A 15,453-nucleotide genomic window follows, 5' to 3' on the forward strand; every position below is an offset into this window, starting at 1 on the left:
CACAGGCAAGGTTGGTGAGGTGCATGAATCCCATGCTCCCGAAGTTAAAGCCAAAAACTGCTGTTAACTACACAAATACCTTCTTAAGGTCCTCTCAACAAGCATTTGCGTACTTCAACGAGGTCGCCCACCTCTCTGGAGCGGGCCGACAGCACACTGGGAAACGCGCCAGAGTTAAATAAGGAAGTCGGCGGGATGATGTCGGGTTCCTGAGGTGCTGGAAATTTCTGCGATTATTACTGATAACCCACGACCAAACCCGCACACTCGGGCACTGGGAAAAATCCTGCCGAAGCATGGGCAGCCTGTGAAAATACTCCAGTAACACACAACAGTAAGATGAAGGAGGAAAACTGCTAGCACACCCCTAACCGATGCTGTCACCTCGGCCGGCCGGCTTGGGGAGCACCAATTAAAGGCAGTGGTGGTCGGTTAGGCCAGAATGTTATTATCTCCCCAGTGTGCTGTTATTTGAATTTTTCCCATCCCACGATTGATCTCCGCGGATCACAGGCACCGTCGGCCACCATTCCCAGCCTTACCTTGAAATAATCCCAGCATTGGCCGATACTGAGGCTGGCTTGATTTAGCGTTTCACTTCCCTCCTGAAGCACTGAAGCGGAAGTTTGCGTCGGATTCAATTGTGTCGTGACCAGTGATATTTTAGCGCTCCCATAATTGTTATTGCCCCAAATGGGGCGCTATGCAATTTCTAGCCCTAAGCTCTGATTTATCTAAGCTGTAAACTTAGTGATTACTGATTCAACAGAACTATTTGAAATCCATTTAATGAATTAATGAAATAATTTGGTCTTTCATATGTGAAGCTTAAACACAGCATGTCATATATTGACACGCATAAAAGAGAGCAAGATTCACAATTGCAAATGTTCATGTGACTAACATGGCCATTTCATTTATTTAGTGGTTTACAACTGGAGACAGAATAAATATGATTCTACTTTTTTTTTTAAAGACACTATAGAAGAATTGATTTTAAGCTTGCTATTTAAGAACCAAGCAGAATTAAGCATCGATGCCTTACCATCTGCCTTTATTACCAAATGAGCCAAGGATTTTGCATGCAGCACTGTCGGTCTTGCTATTGTACTTTGCTGCTTACTGTGCATCGTTACGAAAGCCATACTTAACACAACAATGAACATGCTTTTGGACAGATGGAGCTGTAAAACTTTCCGTGGTACGTGAACCGTAACAATAACCTTTTAAATGCTAAACCTCATCTCTGACATGTAGTATAATACAGCCAGTCCCTCATGACGAGGATGACGTGCTTCACACCAAAAAAAGATGGGCTCACAGGTGTTACAATGAGTTGCATCTTAAAGGGTGGAAGATGCCTGTGCGTGGATTTTTTTAACGTGTGGTGGCCGTTGCACACCAGCCACCACACAGGCTTCACAGATAGGTCTTGGTCCAGTGGCGAGTATTGACCAAGATGATTGGAGACCAAGCTTTGTTGCACCTCCCCTGGGCCCTGACTCCGCTGCTGTTAAATGCTGCGGCGCTCCTGGGCCACGAACCCGCCGATATTAAACGCTGCGCGCCTCTCGCATTTAATATCTGACGTGTACCATGTCAATGTCTACTGTTCCTGAAAACAGACATTCTGGAATTTTATGCTTGATCTCATCCAGGTGAACAACACCCTAAAGAACACGACATTGGTAATTATGGGCAGATTCGTTCTGAAATACGATTAACGCAAAACTGTACAAAGAACTTCACAATGATACTTATTGTACTTTTTCAATGCCAAACGAGAAAATAAAACATAACAAGATGTTAAGTTGACTGAAAAATGCACTCAATTTAGAAACGTTGCCTGGTTTGAGTTCCCTTTGTATTCTTTTCCTAACCTTAAAATCAGAAACTATAGTAAATTATTTTGAAGGTACAGGGTAGAAAATGTATTGTTTAAAAGCCATTAAGGGCATTCAGTAGGTGAAGGGTTAAAAATAAAGACAACATTCTAATAAGGAAGAAAAAAATATACATAAACGAACGCACTGTTACAAATGCTCGTCCTGAACCTGGCAAAGACAAATGTCATTATGCAAATCTGTATTATTTATTTACGTGCTGAGAGCTGAACAAGTCTAAATTCATTGTTCCTCCTTCAAAGCAGTCATCATTTGCTGTAGTTTTTCCATATACATATATCACATTGCATTCAGTAGCATCAATAAAAACAGATACATTTGGTAATTTGAAATATTGCACAACTCCAAGACTGAATAAAAATGCATATCAGTAATGCAAGAACAAAATTATCCCTCTGCAACTTGGCATAGGAAAAATAAGTACATTCTGAACCCTGTTAAACGCATTGCTATGATATCAGCTATTCAATACCAAAGTTTTCAGGTTAGAATATTTTTAAACATATACAGAATTTAGTGGAGTGAGTCACGTACACTGTCACTACTCAAATCAGCAATTACTAAGGCTTCAATAAAAGTGGGGATTCCTTGTCAGTACAGGATTAGCACTGAGAAATATAAAGTAAACAAAAAGTACAAAGTGCTTTATGAATTCACAAACAGTGTTACAATATACAGAGCTAGAAATTCCCCAGCCTAACGCACGCTTTAATGCCATTTTTTCATGTTAAAATGTTTTTCTTTGGCATTAAAAAAAATGCAAGGATATTTTTCAAATTTGGCCAGTGGTTTAACACCATCGTTAAAAAATAACGACCGCCTTTTTTCAGAACCGTTTTTATGATGTCACTGGGCGTCAAAAGTAACGATATCACCGTTTTTGTGATTTTGGCCAATAACGACATTTTTAAGGACAGTGATAAATACCGAACTGAAAAAGTTTGTCTTACTGGTCGAGTCGGTTCGAAATCGGTGATAACGGCGCCATCCTAGAAAATGGAGCTGAGTAAAAGGTTTTGGAGGGAAGGCTGCGTTTAGAGATTAGTGTGTTTTTAATTTGTTTTGAAGGGCATTTAAGGGCATTTCAAGATTGGGGCCTATTCTATCTGTGCCATATTTGGTGACTGCTTATGCTAGCCAGAAAAGGGCTTATTCAACAGCATTATCAGCGTAATCAAAGAGGTCGCAGACTTATGGGGAAGAGGCCTTGCCCCCAACAAGTTTACAGGGGACAGCGCTCATACCTCCACCTGACTGAGGCACAGTGCGTTAGAGGCTCTGACCATCATTTTCCAATCCTCTCTGGCTACAGGTGTGATGTCAGAGGACTGCTAACATTGTACCTTTGTTTAAAAAGGGAGAATAGGATAGACCGAGTAATTACAGGCCAGTCAGCCTAACCTCAATGGTGGGAAAATTATTTGAAAAAATTCTGAGGTACAAGATAAATTTTCATTTCGAAAGATATGGATTAATCAAGTTTAGTCAGTGGGGACTTATTTAGGGAAGGTCGTGTCTAACTTGATTACATTTTTGGAGGAGGTAACAAGGAGGGTCGATCAGGGTTGTGCATTTCATGTCGAGTATAGGGATTTTAGCAAGGCTTTTGATAAGGTTCCACATGGCAGACTGGTCATGAAAGTAAAACCCCATGGGATCCAAGGCAAAGTGGCAAGTTGGATCCAAAATTGGCTTCTAGGCAGGAAGCAAAGTGTCATGGTCGATGGATGTTTTTGTGACTGGAAGGCTGTTTCCAGTGGGGTTCCACAGGGCTCCGTACTAGGTCCCTTGTTTTTTGTGGTATATATCAATGATTTAGACTTGAATGTAGGAGGTATGAATTAGAAGTTTGCAGATGATACAAAAATTGGCTGTGTGGTTGATAATGAAGAAGAAAGCTGTACACTGCAGGGAGATATCAAAGAATTGGTCAATTGGACAGAACAGTGGCAAATGGAATTCAATCTGGAGAAGTGTGAGGTAATGCATTTGGGGAGGACTAACAAGGTAAGGGAATGCACATTAAATGGTAGGACACTGAGAAGTATAGAGGAACAAAAGGACCTTGGAAAGCATGTCCACAGATCCTTGAAGCTAGCAGTCCCAGTAGATAAGGTGGTTAAGAAAGCATATGGAATATTTGCCTTCGTTAGCCGGGGCATAGAATGCAAGAGCAGGGAGGTTATGCTTGAAATGCATAAAACACTAGTTAGGCCACAGCTAGAGTACTGCGTGCAGTTCTGGTCACCGCATTACAGGAAAGATGTGATTGCACTAGAGAGGATACGAGGATATTTAAGAGGATGTTGCCTGGACTGGAGAATTTTAGCTATGAGGAAAGATTGGATAGGCTGGGTTTTTTTTTCTTTGGAACAGAGGAGGCTGTGGGGAGACCTTATTGAGGTGTATAAAATAATGAGAGGCCGAGATGGAGTGGATAGGAAGGACCTATTTCCCTTAGCAGAGGGATCAATAAACAGGGGGCATAGATTGAAAGTCAGAGGTTTAGAGGGGATTTAAGGGAAATTTTATTCACCTAGAGGATGGTGGGGGTCTGGAACTCACTGCCTGAAAGGGTGCTAGAGGCAGATACCCTCACCACATTTAAAAAGTACTTGGATGTACACTTGAAGTGCCATAACCTACAAGACTATGGACCTAGAGCTGGAAAGTAGGATTAGGCCGGTGTGGACACAATGGGCCAAAATGGCCTCTTTTCATGCTTTAATTTCTATGATATGATTCTACGATTCTATGAAGTGGGATCAGATCACCGAGGCCATCACTGCCAGAAAGGTCACCCCCACCACCTGACTCCAGTGTCCAAAGAAGCGTCATGACCTCAGACCAATGGTCAAGGTCAGTGAGTGCATCTTCATAAGCCGTCTCCTACCAACTGCACCACTAGCAACTCACACACTGCTCATTGCATGACCCGCCCCATCACTCAACAGCCAACAATCCGTACCATACATGAGGCACACCTCCCATTCCTAGCTTCACCTCACCCCCTTGGAGGAGGCGGGGCTGGCCGTTTTTGGCAGGGCCATGGCTGAGCCCTTGGCCAACAGCGGGGCTGAAAGAATACAAGATGCTGGTATCCTCATAATGTTATCCTCCCTCTCACATCCTACTCTCCCCACATCCCACAATATCTTCTGAGTTACAAGGTGCACATGATGTAAGAATGCTCCTCTTGCTTTCCCACCCTCACCTCACCACAACCTTACCCTTGTGGCTTCCTCATTCCAGACACCCAAGAAATCCAGCCTGCTCAACCAATGGAAGAAGAAGAAGGTGAAGATGAAGATGAAGAATAACCAGCGTCACTTGATTTCACACTCCCAGCCGCCAGCTCCGAAAGGTCATCCTGCAAGGCCATCTGCCTTGTCCCCAACTGAAAGTCAGTTGCCTGACACCAGCCATGCTGCAGCCATTGGGGTAGCTCTGCGTAACATCACGCGGCACATGCAAGACAGTCTAAGGGAATGCACAAGATAATTAGTTGATTTCTTGCTGTCATATTGGATGGATAGATTTATAAAGTTGGATTGAAAAGTTTGCTTTGTGATGGCTTCTATTTCAACATCGTGGCCCAAGAGGACGCTGTGATGGTCAGTAACAGAGGGAAGGTAAGGTGTGGGACAAACGTTGAAAGGGGAATTAGGGTACCACAGGCAGATGATTCCACCCCAGATAGCCCAGCCAGAAAGTAGCTGCCTGGGTTGCATCCTTCCATCTGCGACTTCTCCTCTGCCTCTTCCTCTTCTGTGTCTTCCTCTTCTCTCTGTGAATGGATGATGTAAATCTAAAATAAAAGCATAAAATACTGGAAATACTCAGCAGGTGAGGCAGCAACTCGATTTGAGGCATGAATTCTGTTTATCTCTCCATGGATGCTGCCTGACCTGCTGACTATTCGCAGCTTTTTCTGTCTTCTCAGAGGCCTTCCTTTACCATCCAAATCCTTGCAAGCACCCAGCAGCACTCCCTGCACTCTCTGCACACTTTAGTAACTTTTAACATGTATTGCAGAAAGCCACCATGTCAATAAAATATTTTTAAAAGTCCAATAGCTTATATCCAGACTTACCTGAAAGATTTGTGTGTCCCTTTAAGATGCACTGACAGCGTCTCTGCAGAGCTGCTTCACACACACTTTTCTGAGCATGCTTAGGACCCAGCGGTAAACAGTGAAAAGGTCAAAGTTTGCAGACATGGGGCCCGAAATTCAGCGCCACTGGAAAGCTGGTGCTCCCCCCACCTGCTTGGGGCCATTAGTGCCAAAAAACTTTCGTGGTGGAGATTCAGCTCCAAAAGTGAACAAATGGGTTCCAATGTCAATGAACCCTTCCAAAGTGGATTTTTCAGCGGTGTGGCTGTCTCAATTTGAGCGTTATCACCACTGAGAAATTCAGCATGCAGGTAAGGGTTTCTAATGAGCAAGCTGCTCCCTGGCCTTTTGAAAGGCCAAGGTTTGCAGCAAGGCCCTGACGGGGGGGGGAAGGAGTTTGGAAGGATGAATGGTGCAGGAGGTGCAAGGAGAGCCAACAGGTTCACTGATATGGAGCTGGAGACACTGATGGACGGTCTGGAGGACGGAAGAATACCACCGTTTCCTGACTTGGGGAGACCTGGCAGACCGTCAGTACATAATCCATGGAGGGAGATTGCAAGGGAGGTGTTAGGCACTTCCATATATGTGAGGATGCACCTGCTGGCCAGTCTGCACCCGGCCCTTCCCGGATGGCGATGGGTCGATGCCTCCTAGCTCTGGGACAACGGGGATCCTCCTCCTGTGCCATCTCCTCCTCCTCCTCAGGTGGTACGGCTGGCGCGACCTCCAGCGGCTGTCCCCTCATGATGGCCAGGTTGTGCAGCATGCAGCAGACCACGATGATTATGGAGACCAGTTGAGGAGAGTACTGCAAGGTGCCACCAGATCGGTCCAGGCAGCGGAACCTCTGCTTAAGGATGCCTGTGCATTGCTCGATGATACACCTGGTGGCATAATGAGCGACAATGTATGCATGCTTTGGCACTGTCCTGGGGTTCTGTAGAGGAGTGAGCAGCCAAGTGGACAGGGGCTATCCCTTGTCCCCAAGCAGCCAACCACAATCCTGATTCGGGCCGGTGAAGACAGCGGGCACACTGGTCTGGTGCAGAATGAACGAATCATGACTGCTGCCTTCCTTACCCGCTGCCTCTCTACACGATGTCTGATGGTGATGCCTTCTCCTGCATGCCACCCTGCTTCTGACCAGGTGTACCAAGTGTTGCCCCCTCCCAACACTCCTCCCATCCTCAGGGTGAACCCTGCCAAGCAGGTCTCTGCAGCCCACAGGACTCCACTAAAGAGTCAGAACTGAAAGTTGTGCAAAAGTACAGGGGTATGTGCAAACCTCTGAGCAGCACTTAGCGGGTTTATGGAGCCAAAACAATTGATAAAACTATATCAAAAGTTAAATACTGCGGATGCTTGAATCTGAAATGAAAACACTAAAATGAATAAAACTATTTCCCTACAAAATGGACCCAATCCCGGCAAAACTCCAGCAGTGTTGTGTTCGTGTGGCGACTGGAAAACCTCGCGGGGGGCACTGCCGGGAAAAATCCGACCTTTTCATCGGTGAATTGCGCTGTCCTGGTCGCTTTTCAGCGGCCCACACGCTGCCGAGCTCACCACTGAAAACCTTCCTTTGCAGCGGCTTCACCCTGCCATTTGCAGCGGAAGTGCGCACCGCTCAAATCACCTGCCCCCCCTCTGCCCCCGAGCTGAATATTACTCGGGGAGGGAAAAATCATTTGGCCGCCTAAACCCCGCGGTAGCCGTCCCTTTGGGGACGCTGAATTTTTGCTCCGTAGTATCAAGTTGTCATTACATACCGACTGATGTCACACTCTGCTCATTACCATTTCTGGGGCCAGCTCGCTATGACCCTTGCCAAAATGGCGGCCACAATTTCCTGCGCCAGAGGCGGGCAAAAGTGAGGCAGCCGCCATTTATTTTCTGAAATGGGCCTTAATGGCCAGCACAAACTCTTCACATTTCTAGGTTTTGCTTTTGAGCTACCTCCTCAAAAAATCACTGGCTCTTCGAAGCCATAGCCTTTAATGTCTAAGGTAATTTCAGTGTTCATGGCGAGGGATTGCATATCAGAGATAAGGTAAGAACACTGATGTAAAATCCTCTCAAAATACAGATTTGGCCCAGCACTTGAGACTTTAAGACAGCTGAGTTTCTGTCCAAAGCAAGGGAAAAGGATTTGCATACAATTATTGATCATTCACTGTCTGCTTCAAGCCAATATAAACCTATTGTCAACAAGCTAATCAGATATGAGTATGCAAGTACAAGTGTATGCATCTCGATTTCTGTTGAGGTCATAGTTTGAATATTCTGTGCAGTTCTGGGCGATGTATCTTTAAAATAATTCTGAAGTTTCGAAGAAGGGTGAATCACAATGCTGAATCTGAGGCTTCGGACTATAAGTTGTGAGGAGAGACTCATTGGGCTGAATTTATTTTACTTGGAGTAAAAAAAAAAGGCAGGCATGAACCAAATTGTTAACCTTTATACTGCCAGTTTTGGTAAATTCCTACCTCCCTGATTGACTCCAAGCTTCCAATGGCGATCGACCGTAACTCTGGTGGGAATTGGTTGAGCCCCCAGGAAAATGATGGAGACCCAGTTGCCTGGCTGCTTTCAGGGGGAGGGGCGGAGGAGGCAGGAGGGAGAGCCTTTTGCTGGCCTGGGCAGAGCTCGGGGCAGAGAGTGCCAAAACCAAGAGTTCCCACCCCGAAGCCTAGAAGGGCACCCAGCATTTCAGTGGTGGCTGGTGCATCAAATGAGTGGAAGCATACTGGCCTCCACCTAGAACAAGCAGCCTGGACATTGCTCAGGGGCCTGAGGCATTTGTGGCGAGGGTTGGAAGGGGAGACCCGGGTAAGGCCCTCTCCCAAGGTAATGCAAATTGCCAAGATTCTGTGGTCATGTCATTAATCATAATTAATAAGGTATTAATCATTTGGGCATTAATGCTGCAAACTTCAGCACTGGAAAGCACCATCAAACGTGATCCCAGTATTACCACTGGAACTACATCCTGAGGAATTTAGGGGGGCATTGTTTTTTTGTTGTGTCAGCTGTGGCTCAGTGGATAACACACGTGCCTCTGTCAGAAGATTGTGGGTTCAAGTCCCACTCCAGGAACTTCAGCACGTGAATCTAGGCTGATATTCCAGTGCAGTGTTAAGGGAGCACTGCACTTTTGGAGGTACCGTCTTTCAGATGAGACGTTAAACCAAAGCCCTGTCTGCTCTGTCAGGTGGATGTAAAAGCTTCCATGGCACTATTTCGAAGAAGAGCAGGGGAGTTAACCCCGGAGTTCTGGCCAATATTTAACCCTCAATCAAAATAGCAAAAACAGTTTATCTGGTCATTATCACATTACTGATTGTGGGAACTTGCTGTGTGCAAATTGGCTGCTGCATTTCCCATATTACAACAGTGACTACACTCCAAAATTACTTCATTGGCTGTAAAGTGCTTTGAGACATCTGGTGGTCATGAAAGGTGCTATATAAATGCACGTTTTTATTTTTATTTTCAGTTTTTGTGATATAAAAACACAACCATTAGTTCGCAATCATCAATAATGTATTAATGTAATATTAACCAAAAAGATATTAATTTATATATCTAAAAAATAAATCAGCCAGATTTTGCGAATAAATATTGGTGTCTGAATGACACACACCATTATTAATATGCAAATTGGCCAGCAATTTGTAACGAGGAAGAGATACCCGTGAGTTTTGAATCACCACAAGACGCTGGCCCAATTTGCACCATTCTGCCGTAAGCTTCGCAACTCGATCTTAATAAGCCTGTGATTTTCGGGAAGTTGCTGCATTTACACATTAATTGCACATCAAACTCACCATAGAAAGTTAAGTCTAGTAATAATCAGCGCAAGTATCCTTTTAATTACGTGATCATTGTTAATGTCAGCCAATCAACCGCTCTTGCCCAGAAAGTAAACAATTCTAAGTGCAGAGTCTCATTCCTGCAGGTTGTGAATTGTTTTGAACAATTTTAAAAATGTAAAATTTTAATTGATTTTTCTTACTGCTCCTTTCTGTCTCTTTTTCTCGCTCTCCCTCTCTTTTAATCCAATTTTTCTCTCTATTTATCTTTCTGTACAGAATTTGACATTGAATTTACCCACTCTGATTCAGCCTCCTGCTCACTCCTTCCTCTGTTTTTTTCTCAATCCTTTAATCTCATTGGTTAAGGAGATACAGGGACCGAAATTCAAGTGCATCTGAAACGGGGCGCACCTACTGCTTTGTGGTTGCCATTACTGCGGCAATGGTTGCAGTGGCCAGACAACCGAAACACAGCGGTATTGGCAGCGGTGTGGTGGGGAGCTTGGAGCAGAGTCTGCACAGGGAAATTCACCTTCTCTTGATTTTGTCTTAACGAGCCAATTACTCCCTGGCCTTCATAAGAACACAAGAACATAAGAAGGAGTAGGCCATTTGGCCCCTCGAGTCTGCTCCGCCATTTAATAAGATCATGGCTGATCTGATCTTGGCCTCAACTCCACTTCCCTGCCCGCTCCCCATAACTCTCGACTCCCTTATCTTTCAAAACTCTGTCTATCTCCGTCTTAAATATATTCAATGACCCAGCCTCCACAGCTCTCTGGGTCAGAGAATTCCACACATTTACAACCCTCTGAGAGAAGAAATTACATAAGAACATAAGAACATAAGAAATAGGAACAGGAGTAGGCCATATGGCCCCTCAAGCCTGCATTCCATTGGCCTTCCTGATTATTTGCTGTACTTGAATGCTAACTTTTCATGTTTCATGCACAAGGACCCCCAGGTCCCTCTGTACTGCAGCACTTTGCAATTTTTCTGCATTTAAATTATAATTTTCTTTTCTACTTTTTTTTGCCAAAGTGGATAACCTCACATTTAGCCACATTATACTCCATCTGCCAAATTTTTTGCCCACTCACTTCACCTGTCTATATCTCTTTGCAGATTTTTTGTGTCCTCCTCACAATTTGCTTTCCCAACCATCTTTGTATCATCAGCAAACTTGGCTACATTAGACTTGGTCCCTTCATCCAAGTCATTAATATAGATTGTAACTAGTTGAGGCCCCAGCACCAATCCCTGTGGCACCCCACTAGTTACTATTTGGTAATCGGAAAATGACGCATTTATCCCGACTCTTTTTTCTGTTAGTTAGCCAATCCTCTATCCATGCTAAAATATTACCCCAACCCCGTGAAATTTTATCTTGTGCAGTAACCTCTTATGTGGTACCTTATCGAATGCCTTCTGGAGATCCAATTATAACACATCCACTGGTTCCCCCTTATCCATCCTGCTCATTCCATCCTCAAAGAACTCCAGCAAATTTGTCAAATATGATTTCCCTTTCATAAAATCATGCTGACTCTGCTTGAATGAATTATGCTTTTCCTGTTAAATCCCCTGTTACTGCTTCTTTAATAATGGACTCCAGTATTATCCCAATGACAGATGTTAGGCTAACTTATCTATTGTTTCCTGCTTTCTGTCTGCCTCCTTTTTTAAATAGGGGCATTACATTTGTGGTTTTCCAATCTGCTGGGACCTCCCCAGAATCCAGGGAATTTTGGTAGATTACAACCAATGCATCCACTATTTCTTCAGCCACTTCTTTTAAGGCCCGAGGATGTAAACCATCAGGTCCAGGGGACTTGTCCGACTTTAGTCCCATTATTTTACCGAGTACTACTTCATTAGTGATAGTGATTCTTCCCTCTCTATAGCCCCTTGATTATCCACTATTGGGGTGTTTTTAGTGTCTTCTACTATGAAGACCAATACAAAACATTTATTCAAAGTCTCTGCCATTTCCCTGTTCCCCATTATTAATTCCCCAGTCTTATCCTCTAAGGGACCAACATTTACTTTAGCCATTCTTTTCCTTTTTATGTACCTATACAAACTCTTATTATCTGTTTTTATATTTCGTGCTAGTTTACTTTCATCATTTATCTTCCCTCTCTTTATTATTTTTTTAGTCGTTCTTTGCTGGTTTTTAAAAGTTTCCCTATCCTTTGGTCTTCCACTAGTCTTGGCCACATTGTATGCCCTTGTTTTCAATTTGATACCATCCCTTATTTCCTTAGTTAGCCACTGATGGTTATCCTTCTCTTACAGTCTTTCCTTCTCATTGGGATATATTTTTGTTGGGAGTTATGAAATATCTCCTTAAATGTCTGCCACTTCTCATCAACCGTACCATACTTTAATCTATTTTCCCAGTTCACTTTAGCCAACTGTGCCTTCATAGCTTTGTAATGTCCTTTATTTAAGCTGAGGACACTGATTTGAGATCCAACTTTCTCACTCTCCAACTGAATTTGAAATTCAATCATGTTATAATCACTCACTCCGAGAGGATCCTTTACTAGGAGATCGTTTATTAATCCTGTCTCATTACACAGTACCAGATCTAAGATAGCCTGCTCCCTGGTTGGTTCCGCAACGTACTGTTCAAGAAAACTATCCCGGATACACCCTATGAACTCTTCCTCAAGCCTACCCGGGCTAATTTGCTTTGTCCAATCAATGTGAAGGTTAAAATCGGCCATGATTATTGCCGTTCCTTTTTTACACGCCTCCATTATTTCTCCCGCGGAATTTCGGGGGTGTCTGTAGTGGTGCCGCGGCTGGGCGAAAAGTCGTTTATGCCCGTTAGCGGCCCCCAGGACGTGCAAATGACCCGAGTTTTTCCCCATGAAAGTTTTCACTTATAGTTCCCTTTTTAAAAGGAACATTTATGGATTTTGCTTCAACAATGGTTTGCAGCAGAGACTTTCACATTTTAATCACCTTTAATGTTAAAGATAATTCTAACCTCCCCTTCAATTCCTTGTGGTTATCTTACATTTATGCACTCTTGTTACTGTCTTGCTGACTAATAAAAATTATCTATCACAATTTACCTTATCATAACCCTTTATTATCTTGAACAACTTTAACTCTCAGTTTTAGTGAAAAAGTATAATTTCCCAAGTCTCTCTTCAGAACTGTAACTTCCCATCCCTGGGAACACCATAATGAATCTGCACTGCACTATTTCCATTGCTTTTATATCCTTATTATAATAGGATGCTCAAAGCTATGTAGAATATTCCATCTATAGTCTGATTAATGCATGCATAAGTTCAATATTAGCTCCTTACTTTTGTATTCTATGTCTCCAGATATAAAACTAAGGATTCCATTGACCTTTTTATGGATTTATTATCTTGCACTGTCATCGTAATGACCTGTATATCAGTACAGCAAGCTCCCTTTGCTCCTGTACTCCATTTAAAATGTTACCATATAAGGGGGCCGAAATTCAGGCATGCCAGCAACCTGGCGCACCTACAATCTCTTACCTGGGACGAGGTCGACTCCTGATCGATATTCAGGTCTTTGTCGGTTTTTTCGACCAAACCGGAAGTCGGCGATAATGGGGGCGGGAGTGCGGCAGTAAGTGTTGGTGAGGGGCGGAAGGTTGGGGCAGGATCGAGTCCCCGCCACTGTCACTCAGCAGCGGAGTGGTGGTAACGTCACTGTGCATCTGCGTCACCACGTCTGCGCCCCCCCCCCCCTCATTTACAGGGGAGAGAATCGCCGATGTTATAGGCTCAGCCACTGGGCCAGCAGGGAGGGTTTCAGTCAGGCCAGCGGCCCAAGAGGGGGTGCCAGGCTGCCAGTTGGAGGCCGGGCCGAACCCGGGGCAATAATTGACCGGCCGAGCGGGAAGTCAGCCAGCAAAAAAAAAACATGGCGGCAGTGCCTTGAAGGGCCGCTGGGCTGCCGTGCTGCACACACACAAAAAGCAAGGTGCACCGACAGAAAAGGCAAAGATTTTTGGCGGCAAATTTGGGGCGGATTGCGATGGAGGTGCGGGATAGCGGTAGTGCGCACTGTGATGACGCGCTTGCGGCAGTCGGCAGCAGCGAGATGGAAGTGGGGGCAGGCCGAAAAATCCCCGAGCTGAATTTGGGTCATGGTGGCCAATGGACTGCGTCACGGTGGCCACTCGTTTCCGCCGCATGGCCGCGGAAAAACGGCGGGAACCGGCCTTATCCGGACCGGGAATTTCATCCCCAAGGTATATTTTGAGGTGAAAATGGGCAATTTCTCAGAGGGGCAACTTTGCCCCCCCCCCCATGCAGCCGATGGGGAGTAGGGACAGGAGATTACAGATGAGCTCGAGAGTGAGGAATCGGGTGGGGGGGGGTCATCATGTGGAAAGGGAAAGGTTAGTTAGGGGCAGAAGGAGGGAGAAGGAGCAACCCCTCGGCCCAAAACTAATGTAAAGAAGAGGCTGAAACTGCAGGGAAGGTTCAAACAGGAGGCGAAAAGGAGCCTGAGGCTGCAGGAGAAAGCAAGAGCTGCCCGAAAAGTTGGGAAGGAGCATGAGACGAGCGAAGAGCCAGAGATTAAATGATGGGGGGATTATCAGGCACACTTCCTTTATTAGGAGCCATGATTACATGGGTCTCGATTAATGTGAACAGATTGAGGAGGGAAATGAAACTGAAGCAGTTATGGCAGTGTTTTAAAGGCACTGCCCTGTTGTGTTTGCAAGAAACCTTTTAGGATGAGGATATCCTCGAAAGAGTTCGGAAGGTTTGGTTATGAGCATTTTTTAAAGTACAATAATTTAATATATGTTACGGGAGGCAAGGGAAACTTCAGGTCTTGATGTTAATATGTGTTGGAGGAATGGCAGTGCAGAGTGGCGGCAAGAATTTGTATGATACAATGGAATGATCACGATGTTGTAAATGTCTTTAATGAAGAATAAATCTTTTTTTTTAAGTGGATAGCACACTCGCCTCTGAGTCAGAAGGTTGTGGGTTCAAGTCCCATTCCAGAGACTTGTGCACAAAAATCTAGCCGGACACTCCAGTGCAGTACTGCGAGAGTGCTGCACTGTCGGAGGTGCTGCCTTTCAGATGAGACGTTAAACTGAGGCCTCATCTGCTTTCTCAGGTCTTAAAAGATCTTATGGCACTATTTCAAAGAAGAGTAGGGGAGTTATCCCTATTGTCTTGTATGTATCCCTCAATCAACATCACTAAAATAGATTATCAGGTTATTATCACATTACTGTTTGTGGTTGTTTGCTGTGCACAAATTGGCTGCTGAATTTCCTACATTACAACAGTGACTACACTTCAAAACATACTTCAATGGCTATAAAGTGCTTTGTGTTGTGAAAGGCGCTATATGAATGCAAGTATTTTTTTTCATTATTCTACTGGATGGCTAAACTAGCTTAGACAAAGACAAACTAGCTTTGTTATGTTCTTGACTCATGACAAGAAAACAGGGAGAGAACGGCACTATCTATGTGTAGACGGGATCTCAGCCCTCGATCCATTGGCAACCTTGTTGTTGTTGATAACGAGCAGGCTAACCCAAGTCTGTAGAGTTAAAATTATTCAAGTGTGGTGATTCTCTGAATTTATAT

Source organism: Pristiophorus japonicus, chromosome 10 (assembly GCF_044704955.1).
Source record: "Pristiophorus japonicus isolate sPriJap1 chromosome 10, sPriJap1.hap1, whole genome shotgun sequence".
In the NCBI taxonomy this organism is placed as follows: domain Eukaryota; kingdom Metazoa; phylum Chordata; class Chondrichthyes; family Pristiophoridae; genus Pristiophorus; species Pristiophorus japonicus.